Source organism: Podarcis vaucheri, assembly GCF_965113315.1.
Source record: "Podarcis vaucheri genome assembly, chromosome: 6".
Lineage (NCBI taxonomy): Eukaryota > Metazoa > Chordata > Lepidosauria > Squamata > Lacertidae > Podarcis > Podarcis vaucheri.
Window position 1 is genome coordinate 51,606,928 of NC_138764.1, and position 12,555 is coordinate 51,619,482.

A 12,555-nucleotide genomic window follows, 5' to 3' on the forward strand; every position below is an offset into this window, starting at 1 on the left:
CACTTTCCACTTTTTGTAGTCTTTCATTTGACTGCTTTCCCCCGAAACATAGCTAGTATGCAGCCTCCTCACCAAGGAATAGGCTGTGCAATGATTTTAAGGTTCTGGAAGCAGGATGTAAAATGACACACACAGGCCTAATAAAATACAATGACTGCCAAAAAGAAGGGCAAGAAGCTGGAGGGCAGCATGTTGGCTACCCCTGCATTAGAGGTTGGTGCTTCCTCATTGCCACCTTCTCCCCACACCCACCCTGAATGAAGACATATGCTAGTATTTGGATGCAAGGTCCTTAACTTTACATTATTACTTTTTAATTCAGTGAATTTGTTATTTTATAAATACAATAGAATGGTATAAGAATACAAAAAACCCCAGATAGAAAGTAAGTCATACTTGCAACTTTATTAATCAGTAAAGATCTGCAACAAGCACTGAATAACTAACATTCTCCACAACCGCACAGGTACCCTGTAACTCACTGGTAGCCAAGAGGTTTCACTTCAGATGCTGTGGATTCCATCTCCCATAAGCTTTAGCCAGCATGGCCATTGGTAATAGACACTGCTTTTTCCCAGGGAGTACTCAACAGTACACAGTACCAGCACCTCTTTTTGTTAAAAAGAGTGGCGCTTACTGTAACAACTTCATGGTGAGTACTGACACCTAGGAAAAAGCGCTGGTCATGGACAGTGGGAGTCAAGGGTGCTAAGCACCTCCAGGCACCACATGGACTGTTGCTGCTGTAACTTGAGGAGATATGCCACTCTCTCTCAGTGTACTGGATCACACTTTATTGATCCATGCTTTTCATCATTTGCTCACCTTAAAGATGAGCTGAGGGGGCACTTGGTTGCTCCCCCTTCCCCCTGCTGGCCAGCAATTGAGATGTGAAGTTTGCTTCATACAATCAGACAAAATCCGAGGTACATGTGGGAGTCTCTTTTACATTTTCAAACATACAGCTTCAACCTTAAGATTTGTAAATGAAATCTGGGCTTCTCTGGATTTCATAATGGGAGCTGATGAACTAAACATGGAGCCTTAATGCGGTCCATGGCCACAGTTTTATGTATAGCATCCAGTTGTATGTTGTGTGTGTGTGTGTGTGTGTGTGTGCGCGCGCGCGCGCGCTCACTTCTTGGCATCCATGGATATGCCAACACTTTGCTTTGTACGTTTGTACCTTCTGCTGATAGAGCTTTTATATCCTTCAGCATCCAAATAGTTAAATGATTTTTTTCTATTATTCCTGTTCAAAAAAATACGGTGGTTATTTTAAAATGATAACATAATGCTAATTATTGTGCGGTTGGGAGTGCACCTCACAATGTTCACTTGTTAATAGATAATAAATTGTAACCTGTGAACCACAAACCATTAGTGGATTCAATAGATTGTGAAGTACAGTTTAGAACCTTGTATTTACAAAATAGTGGTAGTTTCTATGGACCTTTTCAACACGATAACTTTGTAAAGAACATCTGAATTCCAGAAACTGCATTAAAGCATGCAGCCATCTGTGGAAGGAACCAGGACACTCAATTGAGGAGACAAATTAACCCATTAGTCCTAGTTTGATTTCCTGGAGTGTATTTGAGCAAAAAAACAGTGGAACTGACATTATCTCTGAGCCATCTCCTAGTGATGAATCTAATGAACCATCTTACACAGGAAGCTAAAATACACAGTTGGTATTGTATTGTCTTCTGTGACATCTAAAGTTTGAGTCATTTTTGTTACTGTAACTGTTTTCCTGAATTTCCTGAAATGATGGAACAAGGCTGTGAGATCGAGTCATTTATTTGAAATATGGGGGCTTCTAGCCTGAGGGATTCTGAATTCAGAAATATCTTTGACAAACTACAAGCATTCATCTGTCTTAAGGGTTCTACTTCAATAGAAGTGCATTGGCCTGGGCTGAAAGAGGCAAGTGATGTTCAGACATGAAATTGGGTTTGACGTTTCACAGAAACCACTTTTACTTGGAATAATAGCACAAATCCTTTCCCTGCACCTTTGCTTTTTGCCGTTGCCCTAAAATTTCTGCAGCTGTTACTGTGTTGTACACTGCTAAATCAATACTGTATATTTTTGCATCCAATTTTGAACTTTGACTTTGAATTGCTCTTTATGTTCAAGGCACAATCAAGTGAAAGCACTGCACTGACCGTAGACACTCTACCACTTATTACAGTAACCTGCATGCTGGTAGCTGAGCTAAAAGGTCTAGCAGCCTGAGTCACTGAGTGAGAATTGGCTTGATTCCTGTTTCTCAAGATTTTTATGAATTTTAGTTATTTATTTAATGTGTGTGTGTGTGTGTGTGCGTGCGCGCGCGCGCGCACGCACACACACACACACATCACTTCATTGCTTTTTTAAAAATAAAAACAACCCTCAAAGTAGTTTCCAAAAAGATAAAACAATAAAATCACTATTGTAATTTTTAATGAGAGAACTTCCCCCATTTACATGAAATGTGAACCTTAAAATATGCAACATAATACAGAATACAAGCCATTTAAACAGTTTTACAACATGTTTAAGGCAGAAATTGTGCACTGAAAGTGAAAGTGACTGGCAGTCCCCTTCACTTTTGTGTAAGCCAGCCTTTCTCAACCTTGGGTTCCCAGGTGTTGTTGGACTACAATTCCATCATTCCTAGCCAGCATGGCCAGTGGTCAGAGATGACAGGAGTTGTAGTTCAAGAATATCTGGGAACTCAAGATTGTGAGATGCTTCTCTATGGTTTGAATTATTAAACTGTAAAATTTTCATCATATCACACAAGATTCCAGATTCTATTTTAAATTCTACATGTTGTTCCTGCCTTAACACACTATAAATATTTGAGTACATGATGACCACTATCTTAAATAAAGCTGAATACATAAGTCTGCATTTGCAGGTGTTGTATTCCAAGAAGACAGTGACTATGAGACATGGTGGCCCCTTTGTGTTTCAGCTTCAATGTTGTGGGTGGACAACACTCTCATTTTGCAATGCCACATCTCACAAGTTGTGGATCGAGGGCCCGACCCCGCTATGTGAAATAAATACACAAGGACACGTGATATAAGGTTAATGGGCAAGAAAAGGCCACAACTTTATTGATTACAGCAGTGAAAAGGTATTGGCTTAGGCATTGGATGACTATAGGTGGTGGGTTTATTCAACAATAGGTGGAGCCTGTTGATGCTCATCCAACTATAGGCTCACCCCCTGATGTCACCGAGGGTCGTGCCATGGCCGCCCGCCAAGCAGGCATCGGACGGAATACACGACCGCCAGATTCCTTTAACGGAATAACCCACGGTAGATAGCATAGGCGATGGCCACACCTAGCCCTTGACACAGCACAACACATGAATCCAATGCCTAACCTACCCACCAATACCACAAAAGTTGTGACGATTGCTACGAGGTAGGCGAAAAAACCAAAAGGCCAAATGCCAAATGGAAAAATTCCTACCAGGCCCCCCAGCCAACCAGGGCGACCAACCTAAGGTCCATAGCAAGGCCAAAAACCTATACCCTGAGCTAAATGGGAGTGGAGGGTGGGTGACTCGCTGAGGGACGACGATGAATGAGGAGGAGGCGGAGCTGGCACCACAGCATTAAGCTGCCAAACACGCCGCCCGGAGGCACCTGGTTGGCCACCTCCGGTGGGCGTGGGCGCCAGCCAGGTAGGAGGGGAGGGGGCTAATGCCCCCTACCCGGGGCGGAGCTCGGTCTTCCGCCCACAACCACTCCCCTCTCTTCCAGGGAGGAGAGTCTTTGCACCAATGTAGAGAGAATCAAAGTCCCCACCCCCACCCTGGCATACAAACCACTGTACATGAATGACATACTGTACAGTGGTACCTCAGGTTACATATGCTTCAGGTTACACACTCTGCTAACCCAGAAATAGTGCTTCAGTTTAACAACTTTGCTTCAGGATAAGAACAGAAATCAGGCTCCGGCGGCGCGGCAGCAGCAGGAGGCCCCATTAGCTAAAGTGGTGCTTCAGGTTAAGAACAGTTTTAGGTTAAGAACGGACCTCCGGAACGAATTAAGTACTTAACCTGAGGTACCACTGTATGGTAATAGCTTTCATGTGGAGTGATCTGAGAAATCCAAAGTGTGTGCTTATATATTTTAGTTACTGGCTGCAAGCTGTGTGGAGTACCTTGCGGCAGAAAAACAGGATATACATAGAAACACAAACTATATACATTTAAAATGTCTCTCATGTGATGATTGTAATGTGGGTATGTGACCATATGTGCTCTTTATGCCTGATGAGTTAGTTTCCTATGCTTTTGATGGCTGCTGCTTCTGCATGAGGTTGTGCTAGTATTATTAAAACTCTCTTGGCTTCTGTACAAATTATTCCGATGTTTCACTTGAGGAGGAGCCCCCTCTTTTGCTTTGAATTTAATTTTACACAGGATTTCAGTGGCAATTCTAATCTATATCCATATATCCCCATCACTTTGAACCTTGTGTACCAAGACCAGGTAAGAGCTAGTTGAGAGCTGCAATTTGTCTGCTGCAGCCAGGTACTGTGCCTCTTAAAATACGTTTACGGGCCTCCCCTGCCCCCATCCACAAACACCTTATTTTGCTTCTGAGCCAGATATCTATGCAAGCGAAAGCTACAGCTTCATGACTGATAGAAAAAGTGGCAAAGATTAATAAACTTCATGGATGGCTTGCAGTATATCAAAAGAAAAATGTATACAGAACTGCACCCATATTTTATCGTTGTTTGAAGGTATCCTTTCCTTAAAATGGTTACAAATGATGTAATTTGCACCATTACTGCTGAAACTGCTGCTCCAGATATGTTTCTTGTGCATTAGATTTTTGAAACTGGCATATCAGGAATTTTGTTATTATCATTCTCAGGTAATACTAAGCATCAGTCACATCACAGTAAGGTATTGATAAAAATTGGAACCTGAAAATAGAATGTGGGGTTCTGCTTTGCTGGCTTTGATGGTAGATGTAGCGTCTCTCCGACAGATTATATAGTCAATTTTACTGCGCTGGATTAGATGATTCAGTCACTCACAGCCACAGGCTTAATAGCATTTCTGTGGTGAAGGCAAACAATAACTGTTTTGAACTGGTGCTGGTAACATATATTAAAAAGCTCTGACATTTTTATCCTAAGAGGACTTATTAATAATTTAATGCATATTTCATACAAAATGGACAATGGCTATGAAAATGCTTTCCCCATCAGTGATTGTATTTTGATTACATGCCATGTCATGGTTGACTTGAATAATATTTGGTTACGTTGTTTCTTCTTGATTTTAGCTTTAAAAATACTGCATCTTTTAGTTACATATAAGGGACCCAATATAAACCAATATAAACTTCAGTAGCTAAGGATGGCACACCAATAAATGATAGCGGAGGTACAATAAAACAAGGATTATTTAAGATGCCTGAACACCTTTGCATTATGACTTGACAGAAGCCCTGGGCTCTTCAGCAAAGCTGTGACGATCTGAAGGTAGCTAGTGCAAGGGTGGGGAAACTGTGATCCTCTCAATATTGCTAAACTACATTTTTCATCACCCATGACCATTTGCCAGGTTGTCTGGGGCCGATGGGAGCTGGAGTCCATTAACATGACACCTGGGTGACACCTGGCTTGAGAGCAGTACATGTGAAAAAGATCTAGGAGTCTTGGTTGACCACAAACTTGACATGAGCCAACAGTGTGACGCGGCAGCTAAAAAAGCCAATGCAATTCTGGGCTGCATCAATAGGAGTATAGCATCTAGATCAAGGGAAGTAATAGTGCCACTGTATTCTGCTCTGGTCAGACCTCACCTGGAGTACTGTGTCCAGTTCTGGGCACCACAGTTCAAGAAGGACACTGACAAACTGAAATGTGTCCAGAGGAGGGCAACCAAAATGGTCAAAGGCCTGGAAACGATGCCTTATGAGGAACGGCTAAGGGAGCTGGGCATGTTTAGCCTGGAGAAGAGGAGGTTAAGGGGTGATATGATAGCCATGTTCAAATATATAAAAGGATGTCATATAGAGGAGGGAGAAAGGTTGTTTTCTGCTGCTCCAGAGAAGCGGACACGGAGCAGTAGATCCAAACTACAAGAAAGAAGATTCCACCTAAACATTAGGAAGAACTTCCTGACAGTAAGAGCTGTTCGGCAGTGGAATTTGCTGCCAAGGAGTGTGGTGGAGTCTCCTACTTTGGAGGTCTTTAAGCAGAGGCTTGACAACCATATGTCAGGAGTGCTCTGATGGTGTTTCCTGCTTGGCATAGGGTTGGACTCGATGGCCCTTGTGGTCTATTCTAACTCTGTGATTCTATGATTCTATGATTCTAACATCTGGAGAATGACAAAGTTTCCATTTCTGAACCAGTTTTATTTCAAGTAAACATTCCATACCAGCAACAGAAGGCAAGGCTTCTGCCTTTTCCCTCAACTCTCCCTCTCTCACTCCGCTTGCAACAGCGATTATGTTGTCAAACTGGTTACCATTTTGCATATTCTGCCTTGCCCCTGACCTAGCATCATTACAGGGCACTGTGAGGAAAAAATGGTGGCCATAATAGGAGCCAACTCCTAGGGGCTATGGGGGCTTCAGCCCCCACAAGAAGATATTTGAGGGGGCAGGGCCCCCACAAAGTTGATGGGCATTCCTATTTAAATGGTGTGTGCGCACTGCGTCATGTGATCGACTATGTGGGCCTGGGCTTACCCTGTCCCCCACAATATTTTATTCAAGTTGGCACCCCTGGTGGCAATCACCAAAGTGGGCAGGGCAGGGGGAGGCAAATTTTTTTTCCCCAGCATTTGATGGCACCCCATAAAGTGAAACTCTCTGGACAACTTACAATCAAACAAACAATGGTACCTAAATGTAGCAGAAACAAAGAAAACCAAATGAAAATACTTTGCAAAATGGTCTTTTTTTCAGATGTGGGGTATAAAATTCTCAGAAATAGTATCAGAAAATATCTTCTCTGGCAAATTTCAGCTCAGTTCTAATCGGAGCATTCATTTATGATCATTTTAAGATTAGCACAAGAAGCATAACTGAGAAAAGGCAAGAATATTCAATAGCAATAGAAGTATATCTAAACCCTACCCTTTCCCTCACCACAACCAACCAACCAATAAAACCAGCCATAGTTGTTAAAGAGCACTGAAGCTGGGACTGGGGAACTTGCGGCCCTCCCAAAGTTCATTGGAATCCAACTTCATCAGCTCCAGCTAGCATAGCCAATGGTCAGGGATGATTGAAGTTGTAGTCCAGCTACAACTTGGGAGCCGCAGATTCTTTATCCCTGATCTAAGCAAACAGAAAAAGCAAAGGATGCTATGTAGGTTCTTAAGAAAAACGGCAAAATCTACCATTGGGTCATGCCTTTGTTTGATGTCACAAAGTAGTAAGCAAGCTTTTGAGTTCTCTAGAAAAATTCCTCATGTTTGATGTTTAGCATCTGTGTGGGCAGAGGTGAAAATGGTTTGATATTGAAACTATAGCTATGTTTTTTTGTTACAGTCCTAAAATGAAGTGTACAAGAGAATAGCAAACCTGATTAGGTGAAACTTTAGTAGGTCGTATGCAGATTCCAGGTTTCATCTAGCATTCATGATACAGAGAAATATGGTAATTTTTATATTGAAAAATCTGGAGGTGGTGAACTATGGTAGTTTAAAAAGTCAGTGAAAGCCAAATTGGATAGCATTACCTAATGGATAGGGAAACTATAACCATAGGGTTGCCATATTTCAAAAAGTAAAATTTCTGACACTCACAAAGTTGTTGAGCTTAGGAAACCACCAAAATTGTTGTGCTTTTTGGGGAAGCCTAACCCCAAAATAGTGATTTAGAGCTTTTTGATCTGTTTCTGCTTTTTCCATCACGTTGCCATACATCTGGGTTTTCACTGACATTTTGCCAATTTGTCAAAATCCCCCCCCCCCCGGACGCCATTTTTAAACCCACAAACCAGGACATGTCAGGAATTTTCCTGACATATGGCAAGCCTACTATAACCATCAGAAAACAAAGCCCATTTTCATGTGGCAAAAATTAAATTTTCCTCCGGTTAGCAAAATTTCTCTGCCCACAATCACGTGTAAAAGGTTGTATATTATGTAATTGCCAGGAAATTGGACATAGAATAGGAGATTTGAATGTTCATTTTAGATTATATTGCACTGCAATGTTTGATTAAGAGTATGTAGGTGCTTACATGGTACAAGTTGAAATTTACTACAAAGCATTATTGTTAATACAGCTAGAGCCAAACTTAATATGATTACATTCCGAAGTAATTCTGTACTCAGTGCATATAACAAGAGTTTAAAAATTGGACTGTAAAACACATTTAGCTACATTTTAATTAATGCCAGTCTGCATAACACTAAGCAGTACTTGCTATGGTTTACTCTGACCAAAGAATTAAAGCAAATTGGTGCACATAAAAAATACCCTGTTTTGCTTCGGGAGCAGGAAGGTAAGAGTACTGGAAAAAAATTCTTTTAAATTAATTGCACTCTTCACATATCAGTCTCTGTTTGAAGAGTGAAATACACATTTAAATAGGAGATTTTAAAAATACCTTGTTATGAAGGCTCTTCTATGGTTAAGAAATATGCATAGATACTCCTAGAGGAGTTGGTGGTGATCAAATGTAGTTTGTATGTGTAGCTTGCCTAATGAGACTAGTGCTTGTAGGATCCATTTCAAAATGGCCCCCCTTTTCCTGAAGGCCTTTCTGGGTTTTAATTACGGTATCACATATTTAGAAATTGCTGAAACACTTGGAGTGAAACATTTTTTGTGGCATACAACTGTTTCCTTGAATGATAATGAATGTGTTGTATATAATTTTTTTAAGTGTCTTAATCTTACACTTTCTTACACTTGCATTCATACCTTGTAGGGGGTATAATCAAACTTTATGAAAACTGGGATAATTTAAAAGAATACATACAGCTTTCTACTCCCCCACCTCTGTTTTTATACATTAAGCCTTTTTAATGAATTCCCATGGTATTTGTAGCTCTATAAAAATAAACCTTTCAATTTTGCCATACAAAGATATTTAATATAATGGCCTCAAAGTATATAATATACTTAACATTAAGAGAACTCTTACTGTAAACTGTCATCATGGAACTGTATGCCAAGAACCCAGCTGGGCTCTATTCCAGAGTAGACAAACTGGAAATAATGTCAGCAGGACAGGAGTAAGATAATTTAGACATTTTGGTGAGGAGCACTTTGGTTAGGGGCTTGATGCATATAGTTGTGTTGGATTGTCAGAGCCCTGAGTAAAATTTGTGAGGCTCATGGGAAACTTGAGAAGATCTAGCTATTAAACACTTCTCAGTGCATTTTAAGGAGACATCTACAGTCTGCAACTGTATTCGTTTTAGATGCAAAAGAATTGTGTTCGTAAAGGAACCTGCTGAGAATCACTTCCTGAGTCCCTCCAAATTGTGCCAGATGACAGCAGCTCACCTTTCTTCTCACTGCTTTGGTGCAAAGAGGGACCAGTCTGGTGGTAGGAAGGGAGCTGCTGTGGCTACATTTGCCCACTAGCTTACTTCAGAAGCAACTTGCCTTGTAGGGTGGAATCGCCACAATAGTCTCCTGGCAACAGGGTCACTGCCCCTTACAGACAGTGGGGGTGGAGCTGCACATGGAGCTGGATTGGCTCACCCACACAGCCCCGATCTTACCCCTCCCAGTATGCGGCTGCAACACTGCTGAAGGGAAGCTCCACCATACTGGCCAAGTCCTTCTTGACTCACCCTATAGCATTTGTTTCCCAGTGTAAGGCAGTTTCTGCTATGGTGGAGCCAAAAGTTATTTCCAGAACTGTTTTTAATTGAAGTGGGAGCTTCACAAAACTGCTCTTCACAAGTCTTTTTCAGCAGCTACCACTCAAATGTTTTCACTCCCAAGTACTGTCTGTGCTGTGTTTTTTGTTTTTTCTTTTGAGACTCCCAAGTAAGGGCAGGAAGCTCTGCTCTCAACTGGATTTAACCTCACAATGATGGCTCCTGTCAGCAACCAAGGCTGTTCTTTTTTTACTTTCATTCCTTTTATGGTTCTCCCCTTCTAAATCACTGAAATGTATCCCCAACTCTGCATCCAGTAAACAAGGTGGTGTTTTGGCATGGTGGATTTTAGACCTTCCCTAGTTCGTGCTCATCCTCCTTGCTTCTGCTATCCCATTGACTCTAGGAGGTGGAAGCAGGCAGATAAAGCAGCAATGATAGCAATTGCTTCTACTCCTCATTGCCACCAGTGTGGGTCCAAGGAGCAAGTAAGTAAATGTAGGAAGCTGCCTTATATTGACTCAGACTTGGTCCATATAGCTCAGTATTGCCGCACTGACTAGCTATGACTCTCCAAGGTTTCAGCCAGGGTTCTCCCTCTGCCCTACCTGAAGATGCCAGGGATTGAATCTGGGACCTTCTGAGTGCAAAGTAGATGCTCTACCAATGAGCCCTTCCCCGTAAAGTGGAAATGGCAAAGTGGAGCAGGAGCAGCAATCACTGCCAACATAGGAAAGAAGACCATCTCATCCATTCAGCTGCCCCAGCGTGTGTAAAAGTGTATGTTCAGGACCCCCAATAACCTGAAATTGGGCCTGTCATTTTGTTAGTCAGGTTTATCACAGAGTTTATGAATATATGACATTTCAGGGCTGGGAGCCAATGAAATAGACCCAAAGAGTCCCCTGAATGTATGTCACCTTAACAATTATATAGCAGTCCCTTCTGCTATTATTATTACAATTTCTCTGAGGAGGAGAGCTGACCTTGCATAGCTAGGGAATAATTCAGATTCAGGATGTCAAGTGTAGTAAATGCCACACAGGTGATTTTGGTTCAAAGACTTAAAGCACTGATGTGAGTTTTCCAAGTCCCCATAGTAGTTCTCTGTCAGAAGTGATCTGGTGATTGCTGCTAACCCATCATACAGTATTTCTCAGTCTGGAATCAGTGTAAAATTTATGTCCAGTTACTTCCTAGTGATATCCAGATGCAAAAAATAATAGACACTCAGATGTGATTCATTTTCTCTACATCCCTACATGAATTTAAAAACACTTTCATAATAAAGTTGAACTAATGCTGTTAGGCAGCTCTGCGATTCTCATCTTCTCTGCTTCCTTCTTCCTGTTATCCTTTATGCTGCATTGGCAAGGTTACACTTGCATATAAAAGGACAAATTCTCACCTTGACAGCACAGTACCTACTGAGGGATGCCTGAGGAATTGGATCTTTGCAAATTCCTATATGAAATAAGACCTGACCCACAGCTTTTGGACTACTGTGCAATTCAGACCACAGCTATTCACTGTTTTTCACAGTTTTCTTTGAATATTTATAAACCATCAAAACTTGCAAATTACCATAGTGTTGTACAACAAAAGATAAAAACAGTTTTCCAAAGAAAAATATAAGATTGTCAACTTATCCTTCTGGTAAAGCCTGTAGAAAATAGGAGAGTTTTAAAACATCCAGCAAAATTTGTGAAATGGTGGAGCCTATCTAACTTCAAGGGGCAGCACGTTCCACAAGGCAGATGACATGGCAATACAGTTCTCAGCAGTTTAAACATATCAAAATACATATCTAAAATTCGTCTTTTGAGAGAGAATATACATTTAAATATATATTGGCAGGGTGGTGGGTTTTTTAAAATCACAGATCAGTACGGAATGGTTGCAACCGCTCTACCAGCTAGAACTAATAAAAGGTGCTTCTAGCCACTGGGGGCACCTGGCCTTCCAGTGACAAATTTGGACCCCTAGGCTGCATACCTGCCGCTTTACTAGGACTGAAACTTCTTGAAAAGTTCTTTAGGCTTCTTTAGGAGTAGCCGTACCACCACTTCTTTCAGAGTGGAAGGGTCCACCCCTTCACACAATGGAAAATTAGCCATGGTCAGGACCCAACCAGTCAAAACTCTTCTAGGCTTAATAAGCCCACAGGGACAGAGATCAATGGGGCATGTGGTGAGCCAGAGAGATTCAAGCACCTTATTCACACAATCAGGTTGCATAAACTGAAAGTGATCCCATAGCACATCACAGGCGGTGGCATTAGACGCTGGTGGGGACATCAGTAACAAGGTCTCTCAGTGTGCCGCAAGTTGGTCATAGTGGGTCTTCAAGGGCTCCAGGGGTCATTTCTTCACAGTCAGAATTGAGCAGGTTGCTTGTCAATTCTACTTGCATGCATACACCTATCCCTTGATTTATTCCTTAATAATATAATTTTTACCTTGGGGACCAGGAAATGAAAGCAAGGGCCTAGAGCCAGGACCCCGAATCAGGCTCTCTGAAACCCGTGTCCTTGTCCCTTGCACCCCCAGAAAAAAACTGCTGGTCCCTCACCACAGGCAATGGGAATCCTGCACAACCAGGATCAGTGCCAGGCCTCTAACCAGCAGCCTTTCTACATGTCCTACACTTTTTAATGAAACAATTTGTTCCCTCGGAGCATTCTCCACTCCTTCCTTGTGCCCTGTGGACTTCTCATCAGGAGCAA

General features: G+C 41.8%; 1 protein-coding gene and 1 long non-coding RNA gene across 3 annotated transcripts in view; one reads left to right on the forward strand and one right to left on the reverse strand.

Moving 5' to 3' along the window:
- LOC309534579 overlaps positions 1-9,578 on the reverse strand; it is a 59,684-nt gene extending 50,106 nt beyond the window's left edge. The window contains exons 1-2 of the long non-coding RNA XR_014220796.1: positions 9,508-9,578; positions 4,949-5,084 (exon numbers count right to left, since the gene is read on the reverse strand). This is a non-coding gene — a long non-coding RNA (uncharacterized lncRNA). The remainder of the gene's footprint in view (positions 1-4,948; positions 5,085-9,507) is intronic.
- The window catches only part of LOC309534535 (BEN domain-containing protein 5-like), a 730,363-nt gene that overhangs the window by 186,863 nt on the left and 530,945 nt on the right, over positions 1-12,555 (forward strand). The window lies entirely within an intron of this gene.